The sequence below is a fragment of the Erinaceus europaeus genome, chromosome 3 (assembly GCF_950295315.1).
Source record: "Erinaceus europaeus chromosome 3, mEriEur2.1, whole genome shotgun sequence".
Taxonomy (NCBI): domain Eukaryota; kingdom Metazoa; phylum Chordata; class Mammalia; order Eulipotyphla; family Erinaceidae; genus Erinaceus; species Erinaceus europaeus.
The window spans coordinates 84,028,071-84,050,765 of NC_080164.1; the positions used below are offsets into that span (position 1 = coordinate 84,028,071).

Genomic DNA, 22,695 nt, shown 5'->3' on the forward strand with positions numbered 1-22,695 from the left:
ACAGTGGATAAATAAATTCTCTTTCTCTTCTCCTATCTTTCTCATAAATAAATAAATAAAATCTTAAAAAATTAAATTAAAGAAAAAATTTTTCAGGGCTCAGGCAGTAGTGCAGCGTGTTAAGCCACATGGCACTAAGCTCAAGGACTGGCACAGGGATACCAGTTCGAGCCCCTGGCCTACCACCTGCGGGGGGGGGGGGTCTCTGCACAAGCAGTGAAGCAGGTTTGCAGGTGTCTATCTTTCTTTCCCCCTCACTGTCTCCCCCCTTCTCTCGATTTCTCTCTGTCCTATCCAACAACAACAACATCAACGGCAACAATAACAACAACAAGGGCAACAAAATGGGGGGAAAAATGACCTCCAGGAGCAGTGGATTCATGGTGCAGGCACCGGGCCCCAACAATAACCTTGGAGGCGAAAGAAAGAAAGAAAGAAAGAAAGAAAGAAAGAAAGAAAGAAAGAAAGAAAGAAAGAGATTTCATGCTGGTGCTTCCAAGCTCCCAGGTTCAATCCCCAGAAACACCAAAGCCAGAGTTAAGCAGTGCTCTGGGAAGGCAGGCAGGCAGGCAGGCAGGCAGGCAGGAAGGAAGGCAGGAAGGAAGGAAGGGAGGGAGGGAGGGAGGGAAGGAGGGAGGAAGAAAAGGAGGGACAGAGGAAGGAAAGGAGAGAGAAAAGGAAGAAAGGGGTCACAATTCTGAGAGGGAAGTAAGGCATTTGATGCTGCCAGCTGAGGGTTTTCTGGACAACTTGTCAGAGGTCGCACAGGAAAGCCCTTCTCAGAGTTTTGGGCAACAAACATGTTTCTTGCAACATAAACTTTTTGCCAAGTTTACATAGAACTCAGACATTCTACATTCTTTTTAAAAGGCATTAGAAGAGATCCCAGCAGAGAAGGGGGAACTGAGCAGACTATAGAACTGTTTCATTTCATTGGTCATTAATCACCAAAAAGAGTCTTTCTTACTGAGTTTGCAAAACAACAGCAAAGTAGCCCAGAAAGTAGCACATTAGCTAAAGCACTAGAGTTTACAGGCTTGTAGTCCTGCATGTTCTCTCACTCTCTCTTCTTCTTCTAAACCTTTGGAAGAAAAACCCACAGCAGAAACGTATACTTTATCCAATAATGGCAAACTCAAAATCATAGAGTTGTTTGTGGATTTGTTTTGAGGTTTTAAAGACTACTTCCAGCCACTATATTAAACAGTGAAAAAGAGCCCTGAGACATCAGGATATGGACATTTTACATCAGAAGAGGCTGGCATTTTTCCCCCTCTTTAATATATTTATTTTATTTTGAAAGACAGAAAAACCAGCAGCGATAATCTGTTTCTGAAAGTCTAACAATTAAAGAAACAAAATTGGGAGGGGTGGTTGGCTGACCCAGTAGCGTGCTCACATTACCAAGGTGAAGAAACTGAGTTCAAGCCCCTGTCCTTGCCTACAGTAGGGAAGCTTCACAAACAATGGAGCAGTACTGCAGGTATGGCTCCCTCTCTCTCCCTCTCTCTATGAAAAAGAAAAAAAAAGATCTCTAGGAATGGTGGATCTTCACAGGCACTGAGCCCCAAGGATAACCCTGGTGGCCAAAAATGAAGAAGAGGGAGAATAAAAAGAAGAAGTTTATGTCTTACAAAAAGGAAGCTATAACTAGACCAAGTTGCCACTGTTTCCAGGAGGGGGTATTTATACCAAGCATTGGGACACAAGCCCACAAAATCATTTTCCATAAAGAGCTACCATTTAATCCAGGCAAACAGTGCTTCTAGAAGTCAGTCAAGGCACCTAAAGTACAGCACCTCACTATGGTCTGTCTCTGTGTCATGTGGAAGGGCACAGGGCCTGCCTGCTGAATCCTGTTCCCCTCCCTGAGACCCCACCCTGCCCTCCATCACTCAGTGTTATGACCTCAGGCTCTTACTCACCCTGCAACCAGCTTAGGCAATTAAGAATAAAGGCTCTGAGTCAAGGGCAAACCATCCACTAGTTTCCTGCAGGGGCTTTCAGAAATCCTCTCTCCCTCCCCTCCCCCTCCCCTCCCCTCCCCTCCCCCTCCCCTCCCCTCCCCTCCCCCTCCCCTCCCCTCCCCCTCCCCTCCCCTCCCCTCCCCCTCCCCTCCCCTCCCCCTCCCCTCCCCCCTCCCTCTCCCTCCCCCCCTCCCCCCCCTGTCTTTCTCAGAGGGAAGGGTATTTTACAAGACAGCTATCTCAAAACCATTTTGTCTGGTGAGGTTTCTCTACCTTGTACTTCCCTTTCAGGAAATAAACCTGGCCGTTGGATATGAAGCTTCTGAACCCTCTTGCTAGAGAAACCAGCTCCACTACTAACACTCCCCTCTCCGACCCAACCCCCAGGCTTCTGGTAAATTACTGAGTCTGGAGCTGGAACCCCTAGGGGATATTTTACCTGGAAGCACTATCTGTCATCAAAACTACCCACAGGGCTTGTTAAAACAAAAATGGGCCTGGGATTGTTTGCTTTCCCCAAGTTTCCTCTGCCAAGAACTATAATGTTTCTTTCTTTCCTTCCCTGAGCCAGTCTGAGATCTCTGACAGATGATTCTTCTCTCACAAAAACAATCTTGTTGTTGTTGTGGTTTACTTATTTATATATTTATTATATTTTTTTATTTATAAAAAGGAAGCACTGGCTAAACCATAGGATAAGAGGGGTACAACTTCACACAATTCCCACCACCAGAACTCTGTATCCCATCCATTCCTCTAATAGCTTTCCTATTCTTTAACCCTCTGGGAGTATGGACCCAAGGTCATTGTGGGATGCAGAAGGTGGAAGGTCTGGCTTCTGTAATTGCTTCCTCGCTGAACATGGGCATTGACAGGTAGATCCATGCTCCCAGCCTGTCTCTCTCTTTCCCTAGTGGGGAAGGGCTCTGGGGAAGCAGAGCCCCAGGACACATTGGTGGGGTTGTCTGTCCAGGGAAATCTGGTTGGCATCATGCTAGCATCTGGAACCTGGTGGCTGAAAAGGGAGTTACCATACAAAGCCAAACAAATCGTTGATCAATCATGAACCTAAAGGATGGAATAGTGCAGAGGAAGAGTTGGGGGGTTCTCCATTTTGTAGATAGCTAGTAGGCATATTTTAGTTATATTCCAAAGGGCCTGTGGTTATACTAGTGGTTTTTTTTTTTTCTTTTTCTTTTTTTCCCTGAGCCTGAAATCTGATCTGCTGGTGGATCCAAGTTATTGTCTGGGGAGATGATGTCATGGTTGGAGAAAGGACCAGAAAGCTGGATCAGGGAAGAGAGTAGCTCCCTAATATGGGAAAGGGGTATAAATATTGTTGCCTGTAAACCCCATCAATTTGATGTGATCTGGGGCCCATAATCAGCTTAGGAGCCTATGTGACCTCTGCATCTCTCTAGATCTGAGCTTACACTCTGTGGTCATGAGTAGAAACATTCCAAGCTGCCTCAATATCAACCCATCTTCCTCAAGTATAGCATAGAGTATGTTGCCCAGCCTCCCTTCTCTACCGTTGTTGATCCAAGTTGAGGACAAGGTCCTACGGGGGCCTACAAAGGGGTCTATTGTGTTGTTCCTGATAGAAATGACCGGTAACAATGGAGAGAGATATTTACTTGAAGTCTAGGCCCATCATGTCTATTTGGGAATCAGGACTCCCCGACTAGGGCACCAGCTGATGGGGTGGCCTGATAGTGACTAAAGAGTCATCGTTAAAGTATGACAGTCTCTTGCCCTTATTCAGCTTTTGCAGTCCTTGTTTTGCTAAGGTTAGCTTTGGGGTGAGTGAGGAAACTGTAAAAAGAAGTAGGTGAGGAGGGTTACTAAGTCTAAGTAGACACTATTTCATTATGAGCTTTATGGACCCACTACAGACTATTGTGTATTTTTGCTTTCAAGTATATATTTTGCTCTAATTTATGGATACATGTGAACATATGCTCTATCTCACGGGACCTGGTCTATATCTATTTTTTGGGACTTTGTTAGGAAGTGAACCTGCTGGGATGGAATTAGAGAATACTATGAAAGAAAAGGTCTTGCCCGAGTAATGAGGGTGAAGCGTTGACAGGCATGGAGCCTGACATCTCTGGACACAGTCTGAAGTGCAGTACGCTGAGGTGGTATTTGTTGCGTTGATTAGGTTGGGATCAGCGGATGCAATATCATTTGGTATGAATTGAGTGAAGTTTGTAGGAAAGAGGTTCCAGGGCTGGGTGAAATATAGGCTCTATAGAGGAAGCAAGAGGTTCCTGACAAAGACAATCTTTGATTTTTAGAATTGGATTTAAACCTTGGTCCTCCCTTTCCCTCCTCTCCCTCCACCTGCTCCTTCCCCCTTCCTGTTGTGCCATTGGGGCTTCATTCATATGTGATTTCATTTCTCCAAGCCAACTTTTTCAGGTAGAGAGAGATGGACAGGGAGCCGGGAAGTGGCACACCTAGTTAAGCACACATATCACCCAACACAAGGACCCAGGTTCAAGCCCCTGCTTCCCACCTGCAGGTGTCTAGCTTTCTCTTTCCCTATCTCCCCATCCTTCTCAACTTCTCTCTGTCCTATCTAATAAAATAATTTAGAAAAGGAAAAAAATGGCTGCCAGGATCTGTGGCATCGTAGTGACAACACCCATCCCCAGCAATAATCCTGGTGGCAAAAATGAGAGAGAGAAGGAGGGAGAGAGAGAGAGAGAGAGAGAGAGAGAACAATGCCCAAGTTTCTCCAAGTTCCATGGGGAGTATAGAGATTCAACCCTAGGCTGCTCAAATGGCAAGGCAGGCACACTATCAGGTGAGTTATTTTACTGGCCCTCGATCTTTCCTTCTGATGAAAAATAAGCCTCTTTCCTTCTTATTCTCGATCCATCTCCTTCTTAATGTCAAAGGCAATATTGTGAAGTAAGAGTTGTTACTTCCCAATGACCTAACATGTACCAAGAACTGTACTGACAGTGCTCACTGGCTTGTGTGCGCCATCTCAGGGATATTCCCAGCAATTTAGTGAAGTCTATGTTAGTAGATTGTATCAATATGAGCAAGCTGAGCTTGACGGAGGTTCCATGATTCCTGGAGACCACTGAGGTCTGTGGGCAGGGATTCAAAGTCAGGCCTGATCCCAGAGATGAGTCTCCACCAGATGAGTGGTATTAGACTTTACACAGTCCATCTGCTATGAGACAGAATGATCACTTACAAATGGTTTTGTTGCCACATCTAAAGCAGTTCTTCTGTGATGCATTATTCACACAATATCTATAGTCACTAAGCACATACACACCATAAAGTATATAGTTTGATTCTGTGGATATAATGGTATACAAAATAGAACTTGATAAAAGACACTTTCTTGGGAGTCGGGCGGTAGCACAGTGGGTTAAGTGCACATGGCACAAAGCGCAAGGACCAGTGTTAAGGATCCTGGTTCGAGCCCCAGTTCCCCACCTGCGGGGGGGGGGGTCACTTCACAGGCGGTGAAGCAGGTCTGCAGGTGTCTATCTTTCTCTCCCCCTCTCTGTCTTCTCCTCCTCTCTTCATTTCTCTCTGTCCTATCTAACAATGACGACATCAATAACAATAATAATTACAATGATAAAAAAAACAAGGGCAACAAAAGAGAAAATAAAATTAATTAATTAAAAATTTTATATATACATATATAAAAAGACATTTTCTCCCAGGTCGTCTTGTGAAAATATCTTCTCCTCCTTCTTCCTCTCCTCCCTTTCTCTTTCCCCCCTTTGACATTTTTGCAGAAACCAGTTGAATCTGTGTCCCAAGTCAAGATTAATATTTCCACTGTATCATTTAATAAGTATTTCTTTTCCATCAGCAGGGAAACACAATATATCAGAGCCCATGTGATGCAGCTAAAACAGTTATTACAAGACAACTTAAAGAGCTACCTAACTAACCAACACAAAGAAAATTAAAGTGAATGAATTAGACATGCAACTCCAAGTCATTACATGAGGACTCAAGTGCTTGGTCCCCCACTGCAGAGGTCAAGCTTCATGAGTGATAAAGTAGTGTTGTAGGCATCTCTCCTCCTCCTCCCACCCCCTTCTCTTAATCAGAAAGAGAGAGAGCAGAAAGAGAAAAAGAAAGAAACAGCTTGGGAGGAGAGGAATCATTGTATAGACACAGCCCCAGCAATAACCCTGGTGGCAAAAAATAAATGAGGAAGGTACATGGAGAAGCAGATGAAAATAAAGTATAGCTAAAGAAAGCCTAAAGTAGACAAACACAGAAACGTCTCTAATTTTTTCACCTTGAAACTTGAACCCAAACAGAAACTTGAAAATCACTACTTGAGAGCGAGGGCATGGCTTTGTAATTTGAAACTATAATCCCCACAAATGTAGGCACCTGCCAGAGAGAGGTGCACACAGTGAGCTATCATGTCAAGGGACCACTGAGTGGGATTTCAAGCCTAAGCCCAAGTGTCCCTTCTTGAGGAGAGACTGGAGGTCCAGAGAGAGAAGACAGAACTCCGTCTAGCCATGCTGACTGTGGTCCGCAGGTCTTAGCCCCCTCGATGGGGATGGGGTGACTGATGGGATGAAGGCATTTCCTGTCCTATCACCACATAATCACAGGATTTATACCACATGACAGATTCTAGTTCCAAACTAAGCTATAAGGTCGTCCCAGCAACAGTGAACCATAAAGCTCTCTGTGCTGCAATTCCTCACCATAAAACAGACGTGTTAATTTTCTTTCAAGGGAAAGGATCAAATGAGCCACTGCGTGGGAAGCCAGGTGAAGGCACACCCCACAGAACACACATGCTGTCATACATGAGACCCTGAGTTCAACCCCCCTCCCCACCTCCAGGGGAAGGAAGCTTCATGAGTGGTGGAGTGCTACAGGTACTTTCCTCTCTCTCTCTCTGTCTCTATCCCTCTCCCCTTCCTCTACCCCCACCATATGTTTGTCAGAATAAAGGAGCAAAAAAGGGTGCACCATGTGGAATGAGTGCTTTGTAGTGGTAGTAGCCATTCTCAGGTTCCAGTTCTAGATAGAAACTCACTGGGTACCTAGGAAATAACACTAGTCATTGTCAGCCACAAGAAAGCAATAACTAGCCTCCAGAGGCAGTGCAGTGGCTAGGGCTTTGATTTTTTTAATTGATTTAATAATGATTGACAAGATTGTAGGATAAGAGGAGTACAATTCCATACAATTCCCACCACCAGAGTTACATATCTCATCCCCTCCATTGGAAGCCTTCCTATTCTTTATCTCTCTGGGAATATGGACCAAACATCTTTATGGGGTGCAGAAGGTGGGAGGTCTGACTTCTGTAATGGCTTCTCCGCTGAAAAATGGGTGTTGACAGGTGTATCCATGCTCCCAACCTGTTTCTATTTTTTCCCTAGTGGGGTTGGACTCTGGGAAGATGAGGTTCCAGAACACATTCACTGGTGAGGCTGTCTGCCCGGGGACATCAGGTTGGTGTCATGATAACAGCTGCAACTTGGTGGCTGAAAAGGCTTTGAATTTAAAAGTATGAAGCCCTGAGTTCAATTCCCAGGACTGCATATGCCAGAGTGATGCTCTGGTTCTCTCACTCTTTGCTCCCACTCTTTCTCCTGCCAATAAATTAACAGTTCTTGAAGGGAAGGAGCAGGGAGGGGCAGGTTTGAGCAATGTAAAAGAAGTTCTCCCTTCTGTAAGGTCCTCTGAAGTTAGGACTAAGGCATCTGCCCACCTCTTTCTCTAAGTGGAGATTGAGGAAATATTTCTGGCAGGGCCCAGCTAGTGCTCCCCACTGAAGTGTCAACTGTCCCACCCAGGTGGGTTCCTGGCAAAGGGACTGAGCTGAGAGCCTGGCTGCCCATTCCTCTTATTTATTTGTTGCTTATTATTTTATTAATTATCTTGTTATTATTATTATTAAACCAGAGCACTGCTCACTCTGGCTTATGGTGGGGCAGGGGATTGAACCTTGGACTTTTGGAGCCTCAGGCATGAAAGCCTCTTTACATTACCACTATGCTATCTACCCCCACCCCCTATTTCTCCACCCCACATTCGCCCCTCCTCCAACCCCACTGGGATAAGGGATGTCTAAGCAGATCTCCTATTCCCAAGTGCAGTGTTGGGGTTATTCAACCTTTCTCTGCTCCCTCCCCAGTGGAACCAAAAAACGCGGGCATCTTGCCCTCTGGGCTGTGGGCGATTAGTCCCCAGACAAAGAGGGGTCTACTGGGGCTCTGTGGCCCAGCTCAACCCTTCCCGCACCTTTGAGAGAGGGGTGGAGGGTGCCCTTGGACAGGTCCTGGGGAGCGGGGCGGGGCTTCCCCAAATTCGTCCGGGGAGCAGACTTGTGGCAAAACAAAAAGAGTCGGGGTCCGGGAGCCCCGCAGGGCGCGGCAGGGGTGGGGGAGTAGGCTATGGGGCACCGGAAGGTCTAGGGGCTCCCGCCTCTCTAGCCTGGAGCCGACGTCCCCCACCAGCCTCCCTCGGGCACCCCCTCTGGCGCCCCGGCGCCCCTTCCCGAGCCCTCTGTGCATCCCCGCCCGCGCCCGCGCCCCGGAGGCGAGCGTGTCCTTATATGGGCAGTGGCTGGCGGGGGCTGCGGGCGAGCGGGAGGCAGCTCCACTCGGCGTCGGCGCAGCCTCAGCCCCGCCGCCCGCTCCCCGCCGAGAGCCGCCGCGGTGAGTGAGTGCCTCCCTCCCGGAGCACCGGGCCTCCCGCCTCGGAGGACCCGCCAGGACCAGGGTTCAGGGGCAGGAGACGGGAATGGGGAGCTCTGCTGTGGGGAGATCTTGGGGAAATTGGAGCAGAGACTTGGGGGGGCCCGGGAGAGGGGAGCCTTGCCGTGGGAAGATTGGAGCAGAGGCTTGGGGGTCCCCGGGAGAGGGGAACCCCGCGATGGGGAGAATGGAGCAGAGTCTTGGGGGACTCCGGGAAAGGGGAGCCTTGCCGTGGGGAGATTGGAGTAGAGGCTTGGGGGAACCCAGGGAAAGGAGAGCTTTAGGGGAATTAGACCCAGGGAATTAGAGAACGAGCCAAAGGGGAGACCTGGGCAAAAGGTAGCTGGGCGGGGAGTGGGCTTCGGAAGGGGCACCCGAGTCGTGGGAGACACCCAGAGAAAAGGACTCGGGACGGCGCTGGGGAGGTGGCAGGGACTTGGTGGTGTGGGCGTTGTGGGCAAGGGGATCCCGCACCCCATCCCCCGAAGAGCTGCCCAGCAGACCTGGGGACCCATCCCCCGCTGGAAACTGGCTGCCTGGGTGTCCTCAGTGCGAGTGGAGCCCACCAGCTGGCCCCAATGTATTTCCATGGCTTTCCCCCTCCCTTTTAAATTTTATATAAATGATTTAAGTGGTTTTGCTAGATTATAAGATTACAGGGGACTAGTTCTCCACTTCACCCACCACCAAAATTCTGTGTCCTGTTCCCCACCTACCACCATCCCATGATAACCACCCTAGTTCTCACAAAGCCTAAAAAGGCAGGTTGACTGTTTCATTTTCTTTCTTCCTTCTCCTTGCTCATAGTTCATGTGCTTCAGTTCTCTAGATTCCACATATGAATGAAACCATCCAGTAGGTATCTTTCACTTCTTTACTACTTCATTAAGTACAATAACCTCCAGTTCCATCCATTTTGTCCAGAAGGACACAATCCCATCTTTTTAAACTGCAGAGACTCCATTGATTAAATATCCCATAACTCCTTTCTCTGTGGATGGGCATTTGGATTGCTTCTATACCTTGGCTGTTGTGAATAAAGTTGCTTTGAATATAGGAGTACTTATATCCATTTGGATTAATTCACCAGGCTTCTTTTAAACAAATATATATATTCGTTGTCAAATAGTCTAGCCCAGGTTAAATGCAATGTGTCCAGTTGTATTCTGCAGAGTCCACTGTCAGCATGCCCTTTCCAAACTCAAAACATGGTGTCAAATACTTTGCCTACCTCTGGCACTAACTCTGCCTAATTGTTTAGGGAGGCTTTGGTATCATGAAGATGGTTTAGACAAAACAACATTTAGAAGTACAGGAATTCTGCTCTGCCATGTATGTAACCCAGGTTCTAACCCTGTCCCCACCACATTGAAGGAAGCTTTAGTGCTGTGGTCTCTTTCCTCTCTCAGCCTTTCTGTCGCTATGGGGAAAAAAAAAAAAGTGCAAGAATTCCAGGTCTCTCTGAACTTTAATTAATTTTTTGAAAGTTTCAAAATTTAAAAAAAAAAATCAAGTCTTTCTGAAGAACTTCTCATTGTGCCTTCAGATAAAATCTTTTTTTTTATGTTTCTATTTATTTATTTATTGGATAGAGGCAGCCAGAAATGGAGACGGTAAGGAGAGAGAGAGAGGGGGGGAAAGAGAGAGAGGGAGAGAGAGAGAAGGAGAGAGGAAGATAGACAGAGAGGCACCTGCAGCCTTACTTCACCACTCACAAAACTTACCCCCTGCAGGTGGGAGCTGGGAGCTTGAACCTGGGTCCTTGCACATTATTACATGTGCACTCAACCAGGTGCGCCACCACCTGGTTCCTTTTTATGTTTTTATTTATTTATTTTTTTTACACAGAGGCAGAGAGAGTGTGTGTGAGAGAGAGTGAAAGAGACCACAGCACTGACGTTTCCATCTATGCTGTGGGAGCCGGGCTTGAACCTGGGGAGCATACACAGCAAAACAGTGCACAGTCTGAGTGAGCTGTTTCGACACTCCTAGACATTTTTTTTTTTTGGCATGTTTCAGAGTTAGCTCACCCTGCATCCTTGAGTGTTATCAGTTAATGTATAGAGTTGGCTTTCCACAGTGTTTATTTTTCCTCCTCTCAAGGCTTTTACACCTCTGTACGTGAATCAAGGCAAAACTGGACTTGGCCCAGCCTCTAGGCTAGATGCTTACGTGCAGGTCTCAATGAACCCTTGCAGTCATGCCACAAAGCAGATGGTACAGATAGGCGCCTAGCTCAAGCTCACCATTCCTTTAACCAGGATCCTGCAACCAGGGCTGAGGCAATTAATTTCTTAGTGCCTCTGTTTCCTCAACTGGAAAGCTGGGAGATGGTAGTAGCAGTTTGATTGCAGGATTGCTGTAAACTATGATCATCTGAGACAGTGGTGGGAGGGTGAGGGAATGTTTCCACCAGAGTTATTGCTGAGGCTTGATGCCTCTATGGCTCCATTGTGTTCCCATAGCAGTTTTTGCTCTGTCTTTTTTTTTTTTTTAATGTTTATTTATTCCCTTTTGTTGCCCTAGTTGTTTTATTGTTGTAGTTATTATTGTTGTTATTGATGTCGTTGTTGGATAGGACAGAGAGAAATGGAGAGAGGAGGGGAAGACAGAGAGGGGGAGAGAAAGATAGACACCTGCAGACCTGCTTCACCACTTGCGACTCCCCTGCAGGTGGGGAGCCAGGGCTTGAACCGGGATCTTTATTCTGGTCCTTGTGCTTTGCGCCATGTGCACTTAACCTGCTGCGCTACCGCCCGACTCCCTCTCTTTCTTTTTAATAGAGGGTTAGAGATAAAGAGGGATACCTGCAGCACTGTTTCACCACATATGATGCTTCCCCTCTGCATGTGGGGACCAGAGGCTTAAACCCAGGTCCTTAGTCATGGCAATGCAAGTGTTCTATCAGATGAGTCACTGCCCAGCCCCTATCCTTGCTGTTTGTTTGGCTTTACAGATAAACCAAAGCACTAAGAGATCAAAGTACCTTTTGCTTCATGTTTCCTGGTCTGTGAATGGGGGCAGCCCTGAGCCCTCACCCTTAGTTCTAACCAGGGCATGCCAGGGTAGTTCAGTGGGTCTTGCTCAGTTCTTGGACCCCAGCTTGCTTGTTAAGCCATCCCCAGTTCTGGGAGAACTCTGAGGACAGACACAAATGCCCAACAGGACAGTGGAAACCCAAAGGCTGGGGATCCTGGGTTCTCTGCCTGCTCTGTGCTGAGGTTCAGTGCCCCCTGGCTGTGGGGAGGTGGCCTCACTGGTCATTCAGGAAGCAGACCATGTCAGCCTCTCTCTGACTCAGATGCCCTGGCATGAAGTCCCTTGATCTGGAATGAACAGAAATTCAGCAATTGATTCTTTCCTGTGTAGCTTTGCTTTCAAGAGTCTGACCATGTGGAATTCTACTTCTTCCAGATGGTCACCTCAAACAAAACTCAGTGGCTGAGAGCCTAGGCTTCCAAGCTGGCATGGCACCACTTGCTTGGGATGAGTCAAGCAACTTGCTTCCACTTACCTGAACTGTGGATCTCAACTTTAACTCCTGGGAGGACTGACTTGTGGTCAGTTTTCCAAGACTACTGGGCATCCAGATATTTGGTCAAAAATGATTTCTGAGATGTGTCTGTGAGGGTGTTTCCAGATGTGATTGACATTTGGACCAGTAGCCTGAAGGAAATAGAAGCTTGCCCCAGTGCAGGTGGGCAGTATCTAATCAGCTGAAGACCAGGGCTGGGGTGGGGAGTTGGGCGGGGGAAGGTGGGGTGGGGGAGGGACGGGTCGACACAAAACAAAGCCCCACAAGGCCAAGCAAGTGGGAGTTCCTTTTGTCTTGACTCTCAAATGGAAACATCAGTCCTTTACTACCTGTATATTTGGACTAGGGTGTGTGTATGGGGCTGGGCATTGGGATACTAAGATCTCCATGGGGGCAGAGTTTGTACCAAAAGTCATACCGAGGGCCTTATATATGCCAAGTATGCTCTCTGCTTTGGAGCTACTTCCATGGCCCAAGTCTGCACTATTTTCAAGCTGGGATGAGGTTTCCAAACCTCGGATTCGTAACTCAGACTGAAACAGCAACTCCTCACAGGTAGGGAGCTTGCCTTGGGGCTTTCTTGGGTCTCCACCTTGACAGTTAGATATTGGGGCTTCTCAGCCTCCATAACGTTGTGGGTCAGTTTACATGTCTCTGTAGCTATCAGGTCAGCTATTGCCTGTCTAGTTAAGGAAGAAGACTCTCCATTATAAAACTAAATGGCGGGGCCAGGAAGTGATGCACCTGGTTAAGCGCACACATTATGCACACGGATGCAAGTTCAAGCCCCTGGTTCCCACCTGCAGGGGGAAAGCTTCACAAGTAGTGAAGCAGGACTGCAGGTGTCTCTCTGTCTCTCTTCCTCTCTATCTCCCCCACCCCTCTCAATTTCTCTCTGTCTCTATCCAACAAGAAATATATAATATTTTTTAAATGTCAAAGATCCCTGAAGATAATGGGCATTCCAGTTTTCAGTCAAAAAGGAAATACATCTATGTTGGCATCACTTTTATGTATGTATGTATGTATGCATGTATGTATTTTTTTTAGATAGAGATGGAGAGGCAGAGGGAGAGTGAAAGATACCACAGAAACAAAGCTTTCTTCAATGTGGTGGGGGCCAGGCTTGAACCTGGGTTGCACACACAAGAAAGCACCTCACTATTGAAGGGAGCTATTTCACCAGCCCCCCAATAACTTTTAGAACAAAGAAGAATTAGCCAGGCAACAAAGGAAGAAGCAGGAAAAGAGCAAATCTATTGTGTCCACATCCTGCAGAGTATTAGCATTGCCATGACCTTAACAGAGCAAGGGTTGGAAAGAGAACTGAAGAAGCTGACCTTTTGTGGAAATTGGGGGTCACCCTTGGGTGACCCTTGGGCACTGGCAGCAAAAGGAATCCAAACACTAGGCTGCCTTTTGGGGCCTGGAGTGAGAGTTTCTGTTGTTCACATAGAAAGCTAGCATGAATAAGTAACCTGCCAGCACCTCCCCAGGATAGCCGTGGGGCAGCTGCAGAGTGGGGTCTCTCCCTGAGCCTCTCCCCCCACACACTAGATAGGATGCCCTCCTTCTTAGACTGCTTTTCTTCCTTCTCGTTGACATGCTCTGAGATGAAATTGTAAGATAGGTTCTCCAAGATTTCAGTTCTCTGGCGCTAGAGAACCAAGACTATGACTTACCATTTCCCAGCACCAAAGATGGTATGTGAGAAATAGCCGTCATCTACTGCAGTGTGTGTATGTTTAGAGACATAGAAGGGGGGAGGGAGGAAGAGAGACAGAGAGGCAGAGACTACACCTTCCTTCAATGTGGTAGGGGCTGAGCTTGAACCCTGAACATGGCAAGGCACCAAACACACTACCAGTCTACTGTACTATTTCACCAGCCCTCCTCACTACATTTTTTTTATTATTATTTCTTTATTGGGTAATTAATATTTTACATTCAACAGTAAATACAATAGTTTGTACATGCATTACATTTCCCAGTTTTCCATATAACAATACAACCCCCACTAGGTCCTCTGTCATCCTTCATGGACCTGTATTCTCCCCACCCACCCACCCCCACCCCAGAGTCTTTTACTTTGGTGTGATACGCCAATTCCAGTTCAGGTTCTACTTGTGTTTTCTTTTTTCCTTCTTATCTTGTTTTTCAACTTCTTCCTGAGAGTGAGATCATCCCATATTCATCCTTCTGTTTCTGACTTATTTCATTTAACATGAATTTTTCAAGGTCCATCCAAGATCAGCTGAAAACGGTGAAGTCACCATTTTTTTACAGTAGTATTCCATTGTATATATATACCACAACTTGCTCAGCCACTTATCTGTTGTTGGACACCTGGGTTGCTTCCAGGTTTTGGCTGTTACAAATTGTGCTGCTAAGAACATATGTGTACACAGATCTTTTTGGATGGGTGTGTTGGGTTCCTTAGGATATATCCCCAGGAGAGGAATTGCAGGATCATAGGGTAGATCCATATCTAGCCTTCTGAGAGTTCTCCAGACTGTTCTCCACAGAGGTTGGACCAATTGACATTCCCACCAGCAGTTCAGGAGGGATCCTTTGACACCACACCCTCTCCAGCATTTGCTGCTGTAACCTTTTCTTATGTATGACATTCTCACAGGAGTGAAGTGGTATCTCATTGTTGTCATCATTTGCATTTCTCTGACAATCAGAGACTTGGAGCATTTTTTCATGTGTTTCTCAACCTTTTGGATCTCTTCTGTGGTGACTATTCTGTCATGTCCTCCCCCCATTTTTGAATGGGGTTATTTGTTGTCTTGTTGAGTTTGGCAAGCTCTTTATATATATTGGTTATTAAACTCTTGTCTGATGTATGGCATGTAAAGATCTTCTCCCATTCTGTGAGGGGTCTCTTGGTTTGGGTAGTGGTTTCTTTTGCTGTGAAGAAGCTTTTTAATTTGATGTAGTCCCATAGGTTTATACTTGCCTTAGTCTTCTTTGTAATTGGATTCGTTTCATTGAAGATGTCTTTAAAATTGATGCAGAAAAGAGTTGTGCCAATATTTTCCTCTAAGTATCTGATAGTTTGTGGTCTAACATCCAAGTCCTTGATCCACTTGGAATTTACTTTTGTATTTGGTGAAATACAGTGGTTCAATTTCATTCTTCTGCATGTTTCAACCTATTGTTTACAACACCATTTGTTGAAGAGACTCTGCTTTCCCCATTTAATGGTCTGGGCCCCTTTGTCAAAGATCAGATGTCCATAGGTGTGGGGGCTCCTCACTACATTCTTACTGGCTGGGTTGAAAATTCTGCATGGCATTGAAGCCAGTGTCTTTCCTTTGTACTTAATGGCTTAATATCAGAAATTTGACTGACCTCTTATTTTCCAGTTTCTTTCCATCAGTCAGCCAATAAGAGATCATTTAGAAGGCAGCATTATTCCTCGCATATGGAGTCTCTTAAAATTTCCGGAGACCCTAGGAGATAGCATAGTGGTTATGCAAAAAGGTTTTCATGCCTAAGATTTCATGGTCCCAGGATCAGTCCACAGCACCACTATAAGCCAGAGTTGAGCAGTGCCCTAACTGTCCAAAGCAATCAGAGAGACAAGTGACTGGGGAGGTGGCTTAGTGGGTGTGGGTATAGCACGTTCGTGGCTCGGCCTTAGCTTCAATCCTGGGCATTGAGTATGACAGAGTAGTACTCTGGTCTCTTCCTAACAAGTAAATATAAGACTATTAATGACAAATCAAGATTTTAATTTTGTTTTTATTTGTTTGTCTTTTGCATGTGATCAGTGTACTTAACAAAATGAAGTCCATTATGGCCCTGGCCGTCTGCCCATGAATATACTCACTAAGACTCATTAGATTAATCTGTAAACATAGTGATAAACACAGTCAATTTTACATCTTGCCAGCTCTCTGCAAATCCATTTCAAATGGATCCTAAATTCATTGTTTTTGTTTGTTGTTTTTTTTTTACTTTTTTCCTTTTTTAAAATATCTTTATTGGGGGACTAATGTTTTACAGTCGACAGTAAACACAATAGTTTGTACATGCATAAAATTTCTCAGTTTTCCACATAACAATACAGCCCCCACTAGGTCCTCTGCCATCATGTTCCAGGACCTGTACGTTCATTGTTATACATAAAGTTTATAAAAGCAAACATAGCCTTTGAACTACTGTCATTCTCCCTTGCACCAGAATTTTCACCTATGGAAATAAACAGTTCTTTATTGTTTGTTTTGACTTTATTTATTTATTCATTTTTATTGCCACCAGAGTATCATTGCTGGGCCTTGGTGCCTGCACTATTAATCCACTATTAAAATGGTGGCTATTTTCCTTTTTTTTTCTTTGTACTTTATTTTCATTTGATAGGACAGAGAGAAATTGAGCACGAAGGGGAGACAGAGAAAAATAGAAATAGATAAGACACCTGCAGACCTACTTCATTACTCATGAAGCATTCTCCCTGCAGGTGCCACTGCCTGGCCCTTGTTTTTACCTTTTCAGATGAGAGAGACAGAGACAGAGACAGAGACAGAGAGAGAAAGAAACAGACAGAAAGACACCAACCACAGCCCTGAAGCTTTCTTCAATGTGCTGGGGGCCAGATTGAAACCATTCAATGAAACTAGTAAAAAATCTAGGGAAATTGTGTTTTATTTTCATCGTTCTCATGCTGAACATAAATGGACTCTAAAGCCAAAACCATATTATTGACATGAACTCTAGATCCATCAGGCCTCTTCCTAGCAGATGTTACTTTTATCTTTGTAACAGTGTCTGCAAAACTTATTGGTAGCAAGCTTTCAGAAAGTACTAGCCAGCCAATAAACTACACTAAAATAACTTTCATTATCAAAGCACAGAGGTGGGGCAGGGAATGCACTCAGTGGAGCATGCATGTTACAGTGCACAAAGAGACGGGTTCAAGCCCCTGGTTCCTTACCTGCTGCAGACAGGAAACTTCCATAAGCGGTGAAGCAGTGCTGCACGTGTCTCTCTTTCTGTTTCTATCTCCCCCTTCCCTCACACACTCATGCAGAAGCGCCACTGGTTCCAGTGTGGGGGGAGGGAGCATCCATCCCTTTGTATATAGGATTTCTGGTTTGTAGGTAGGCAGTTTCTGGTATAACATTCTGGGCTTTCCACTTGTACCCCTGTGTTGGATCCCACACATTCTTTGCAAAGAAGTTTGGAAGCATTTCCTGGCTGGCTTGTTGCCTCCTGGTCCGGTGAACTTTCCTCCTGGACTGCGCAGCTATGCATTCATAGGGGCTTGGCGACCAGACAGAAAGAGAAGAATCCCACCTGCCACAGATGCAGCCATTTATCTGGAAAGCAGAAAAAGGCTAGACATGGAGGAGCAAAAATGGAACCCAGGCCTGGAGACGTTGGACATATTGATGGTCTCAGTGACATTCTGGGTTTGCTATGCGAAGTTCACATAGAACATCCAGTCCTCATTTTCGTTCTTGATTTTGCCCATGTAGCTGGACTGTGTGCATTCACTCACCTCCCTCACACCCCTATCCAATTGTTCATTTCGGTAGACTTGAGTTTGAGGCTTTGGCTAACATGGGAGTGTCAGTGTGGAGGGAAGTTTCATGATTGTTGCCTTGATGTCTCTCCTGTCTGTCTCACTTGCCTCTATCCCTGTCTATCTCTTACCCTTTAGAGGAGAGGGGACAAATGGCCACTGGGAGCAGTGGGCTGATATAGAATTGAGCATCAGAAATAACAGGTAGGAAAAGAAAGAGAAAGTAAGTGAGGAAGGAATGGAGGGAGGGAACGGAAGAGGAAAAGAAGGAGGGTGGGAAAAGGAAGAAAGAAAGACATTAGTGATAGTAAAACAAACAAACAAAAAACTAGATTCTTTTCAGTCCTGAATCACCTTCTTATAACTTTTTCAGATGAAACTTTTATAAAATAACTTTTCCTTCAATCATTAGTTTTTTCTCAGACCAGAGCAGTGGAATCTTGCAGGCACTGAGCCCCAGCAATAACCGTTGTAGCAAGAGGGGATCAGGAAGGAGGGGCACTCAGCAGTGATACTTGACTTATTTGGCAACATTCAGTTAAGGGAGACTTGGATTATCATGTTGTGGTAGAAGGAAAGCTCTTAGATTTCTTACCAGCTAAGGAAATACTTATTATGCCTTCCGGATTTGTGCCTCACATAGTTTTCTGGAAGTCTCTCAAAGGACCTTTTCAGATAAAGTGCATCCAGTTTATTCCTGATAGTGATACTCATTTTACATCTTTGCCTGTTGGTTTAAGCAAAAGTGCTTTACTAACGACTGAAACTGCCATGCCATCTTGCCTTTTTTTTATATATGTTATTTATTAACACAAGATAGGATCAGAGAACACTGATCCATGGGGTGCCGGGGATCAAACTCATGCTTCCCAGTTCATTGCCTTACTCACTACACCATCTCCAGGCCCATGTAGTGATGTCTTCGAGAAGCTAAGGAATACAGGTGATCTATGGTCTGTGTCCTTTTTCAGCAGGACCTGAAACTAAAAATATATTTTTAAAAAAAAGAAGAAAAAAAGAAAAACCACTTTCTTAGGGGCAAGGCAGTGGCACACACTATATACAGGAACCCAGATTCAAGCACCTACTTCCGACCCACTTCAAGAGTAGCAGAGTAATTCTGCAGGTGTCTCTCTTTCTCTGTCCCTATCTCCCCCTCACCTCTCAATTTCTCTCCATCCTATCCAACAAAAGGGAAAAAAATGGCAACAGGGTGCAGTGTATTCATTGTGCAGGCACCAAGCCTCAGAGATAACCCTGGCAACAATGAAATAAAAGAAACAAGGAAGAAAAGGACCATTTTCTGGCTGGCTGAGACTGGGAGTTGGTTTTAGAACTATGGGAAAGCTCACATGAGGTTCATCTCCTATTAGTGTTCCCAGGCCTTAGCTGCTCCACTCATAAGATGAATTTATTGTCCTAGATAATCTCAGGCATTGCTTCTGGCTTTCAGAGTTTCTACAGTGGGTGCTTCTCTCTCTCTCTCTCTTCTCATAGCCAATTATCCACTCCTTGTTCTTTGTGTTAGCAGGATAGGCAGCAGTAAGCTTCCAGTTTCACAGGTAAATCACAACCTTTGTTGGGGGTAGGGGGGTTGGGGAGTTGGAAAGATGGCTGTCGACTGCAATGGTTAATCACTTCCAAGGCTAGTAACTACAGCACTACTGGAAAGCGCTGAGCCTTCTGCCAGCTTCGCTGCTGTAACCTGAGGTGGCACTGAGACCAGGAATATTTATACACTAGGAATCAGAGTCAAAAAAAATTACAATCCTCAGGAGCCTCGTTTTGTGATGTTATCACAAGAATGTCCAGACAGTGTTTGCTTCAAGTCCAAGAAAAAAGAGGTAAAAGGATGTGGCCAGCTGCATATTTAATACATTTAGGGGAAAAAAATGGTTCTGTAAACAGAAACATGGCCAAGTGTGGACACTTGAAAGATGTTCATTCCTTCACTTACAGTTGTCAGGACCTTGTGTACACAAGGGTAAGAAACTAATAAGCATTATCAGACTTGTCATTTTCCTGAGCCAGGAAGCAATATTTAATTTGTTGCACAGAGTATTATTCTGGAATGTTACACTGTGGGGGTTGGAAATAAAAGGAAACTGAGCCCAGAGCTTCATTGTAGCTTATGAAAGATCAGCCTTCAGGTTTTGAGGACTTCTACACATGTTGCCTCTTGAGAAAATAGTCCTGAAGATTGACTCTATTTTTTGTTTTAAGGTTCATTTTATTTACTATAAAATAAAACCGGGTGCACCTGGTTGAGTGTGCATGTTACAATGCACAAGGATCTGGGTTCAAGCCCCTGGTCCCCAACTGCAGGGGGGGAAAGCTTCACAAGTGGTGAAGCAGTGCTGCAGGTGTCTCTCTGTCTCTCTCCATCTCTGTCTCCCCCTTCCTCTCAATTTCTGGCTTTCTTTGTCCAATCAATAAATCAAGATAACTTGTTGTTTTTTTTTTTTTGCTTTTTTTTTTTAATTTCTTTATTGGGGAATTAATGTTTTACATTCAACAGTAAATACAATAGTTTGTACATGCATTACATTTCCCAGTTTTCCATATAACAATACAACCCCACTAGGTCCTCTGTCATCCTTCTTGGATCTGTGTTCTCCCCACCCACCAACCCCCACCCCAGAGTCTTTTACTTTGGTGCAATATGCCAATTACAGTTCAGGTTCTACTTGTGTTTTCTTTTCTGATCTTGTTTTTCAACTTCTGCCTGAGAGTGAGATCATCCCATATTCATCCTTCCATTTCTGACTTATTTCACTTAACATGAATTTTTCAAGATCGGCTGAAAAAGGTAAAGTCATCATTTTTTATAGCTGAGTAGTATTCCACTGTGTATATAGACCACAACTTGCTCAGCCACTCATCTGTTGTTGGACACCTGGGTTGCTTCCAGGTTTTGGCTATTACAAATTGTGCTGCCAAGAACATATGTGTACACAGATCTTTTTGGATGGGTGTGTTGGGTTCCTTAGGATATATCCCCAGGAGAGGAATTGCAGGATCATAGGGTAGGTCCAATCTAGCCTTCTGAGAGTTCTCCAGACTGTTCTCCACAGAGGTTGGACCAATTGACATTCCCACCAACAGTGCAGGAGGGTTCCTTTGACCCCAAAACCTCTCCAGCATTTGCTGCCGTTACCTTTTCTGAAGTATGACATTCTCACAGGAGTGAAGTGATATCTCATTGTTGTCTTAGTTTTAAGTTACTTATTTTAAATGAGAGAGGGGAGATAGAGAGAAACCAGAGTACTACTCTGGTATGCACAGTGTCAGGGATGGAGCCAAGGACCTCAGGCACTCAAGTCCTCATACTCCCCCCAGCTGAGCTATTTCCACAGTCACAACTCTGTATTTGTAATGCCCTGGAGGTGCCCCTTCATGCCCAGTATTCTCATAGGAAACTTGTTTTTTCTGGGTGCTTCTAACAAGTTGGTGTAAGAATGACAGATAGGGACACAGAGAGGAAACAGCCCACCCTGTCCTTTACTGCTGGTGCATGCTCCTGGTCTCCTTGGGATGCATTGTCACAGACAGAGGGGCACATTCTTCCTCCTCTGGAAGGCTCAGGGTGCTGCCTGAAGAGGCTATTGTGGCCACAGACACTATGTCTGCCCGTAGTGAGAACCTTAGTTCTTGGAAGCCAGCACCTCTGGATTCCTGGGCAGGTGAGGGATTGTTGCTACATCAATGAGAAATGACTCACCCCAGGAACCAGGAACAGATGGCAGTGCTGTGTGTGCAAAGGCCGTTTGTACCTCCCCAGGCAAGGTCAGGGTCCAGAGTCACATTCTCACAAAAAATCTAATCTCAAGTTCACCAGCACAAGTTCTGCTCCCTTTCACCACTGTGGTTTCCTACTATTCAAATGTGTGAATCACAAAAGGGAGCTCATAGGAAATCTTGTCATGGAAATGAACATAAGGGGGCTGGGTGGTGATGCACCTGGTTGAGCGCACATGTTACAATGTGCAAGGGCAAGGGTTCAAGCCCCGATCCCCACCTGCAGGGGGGAAGCTTTTCAAGTGGTGAAGGAGTACAGCAGGTATCTCTCTCACTCCTTCTCTGCCTCCCCCTTCCTTTTGGATTTCTCTCTGCCTCTATTAAATACAAAATTAAGTTTAAAAATTTAAAAAAGAATAAATTTTAAAAAGAAAGAAATGAACATAGGGGGTCAAGTGGTGGCTCACTTGGTTGAGCTTAAATGGGTTCCAAGTCCTCAGCCCCTACCTGCAGGGGGAAAGCCTTGCAGTGGTGAAGCAGGTCTGCAGATGTCTCTTTCCCTATTTCCCCTTTCCCTCTCGATTTCTGGCTGTCTCTATCCAATAAATAAAGAAAGAAGTTTTTTTTATTTTATTCATTTATTATCCCTTTTGCTGCCCTTGTTGTCTTTGTTGTTGTTATTGTTGTAGTTGTTGTTATTGATGTCGTCGCTGTTAGATAGGACAGAAAGAAATGGAGAGAGGAGCAGAAGACGGGGAGAGAAAGATAGACACCTGCAGACCTGCTTCACCGCCTGTGAGGGGACTCCCCTGCAGGTGGGGAGCCGGGGGTTAGAACCGGGATCCTTCTGCTGGTCCTTGCACTTTGCACCATGTGCGCTTAACCCACTGCGCTACCGCCTGACTCCCAAGAAAGAAGATTTAAAAAATTGAAAGAAAGAAGAAATGAACATAGTGGACTGGGGAGATAGCATAATGGTTCTGCAAAAAGGCTTTTGTGTCTGAGGCACCAAAGGTCCTAGGTTCAACTCCCAGCACCACCAGAAGCCAGAGTAGAGTAGTGCTCAGTTAAAACAAAACAAAATACAATAAATAAATAATATTTTAAAAAGAAAATCTTAAAAGACAAACATAGTATTTCTTCCGCTGGCCTTTATCTTTCAGGGGAGCAGGGAGAAAGTGGAAGTGCAAGGCACTGTGGCAT

The 22,695-nt window shown here is 45.3% G+C and overlaps 1 protein-coding gene across 4 annotated transcripts in view; it reads left to right on the plus strand.

Moving 5' to 3' along the window:
* Positions 1-22,695, plus strand: part of FHL2 (four and a half LIM domains 2) — a 72,934-nt gene that overhangs the window by 25,716 nt on the left and 24,523 nt on the right. For 2 of the 4 annotated variants that reach the window (XM_007531938.3, XM_060187622.1), the window contains exon 1: positions 8,425-8,647. The exons of 1 other annotated variant lie outside the window; for it this stretch is intronic. The gene's annotated coding sequence lies outside the window, so the exon portion shown is untranslated. Of the gene's footprint in view, positions 1-6,716; positions 6,857-8,424; positions 8,648-22,695 lie in introns of those variants that run through there. One more of the 4 variants, XM_060187620.1, reaches the window with a different exon arrangement.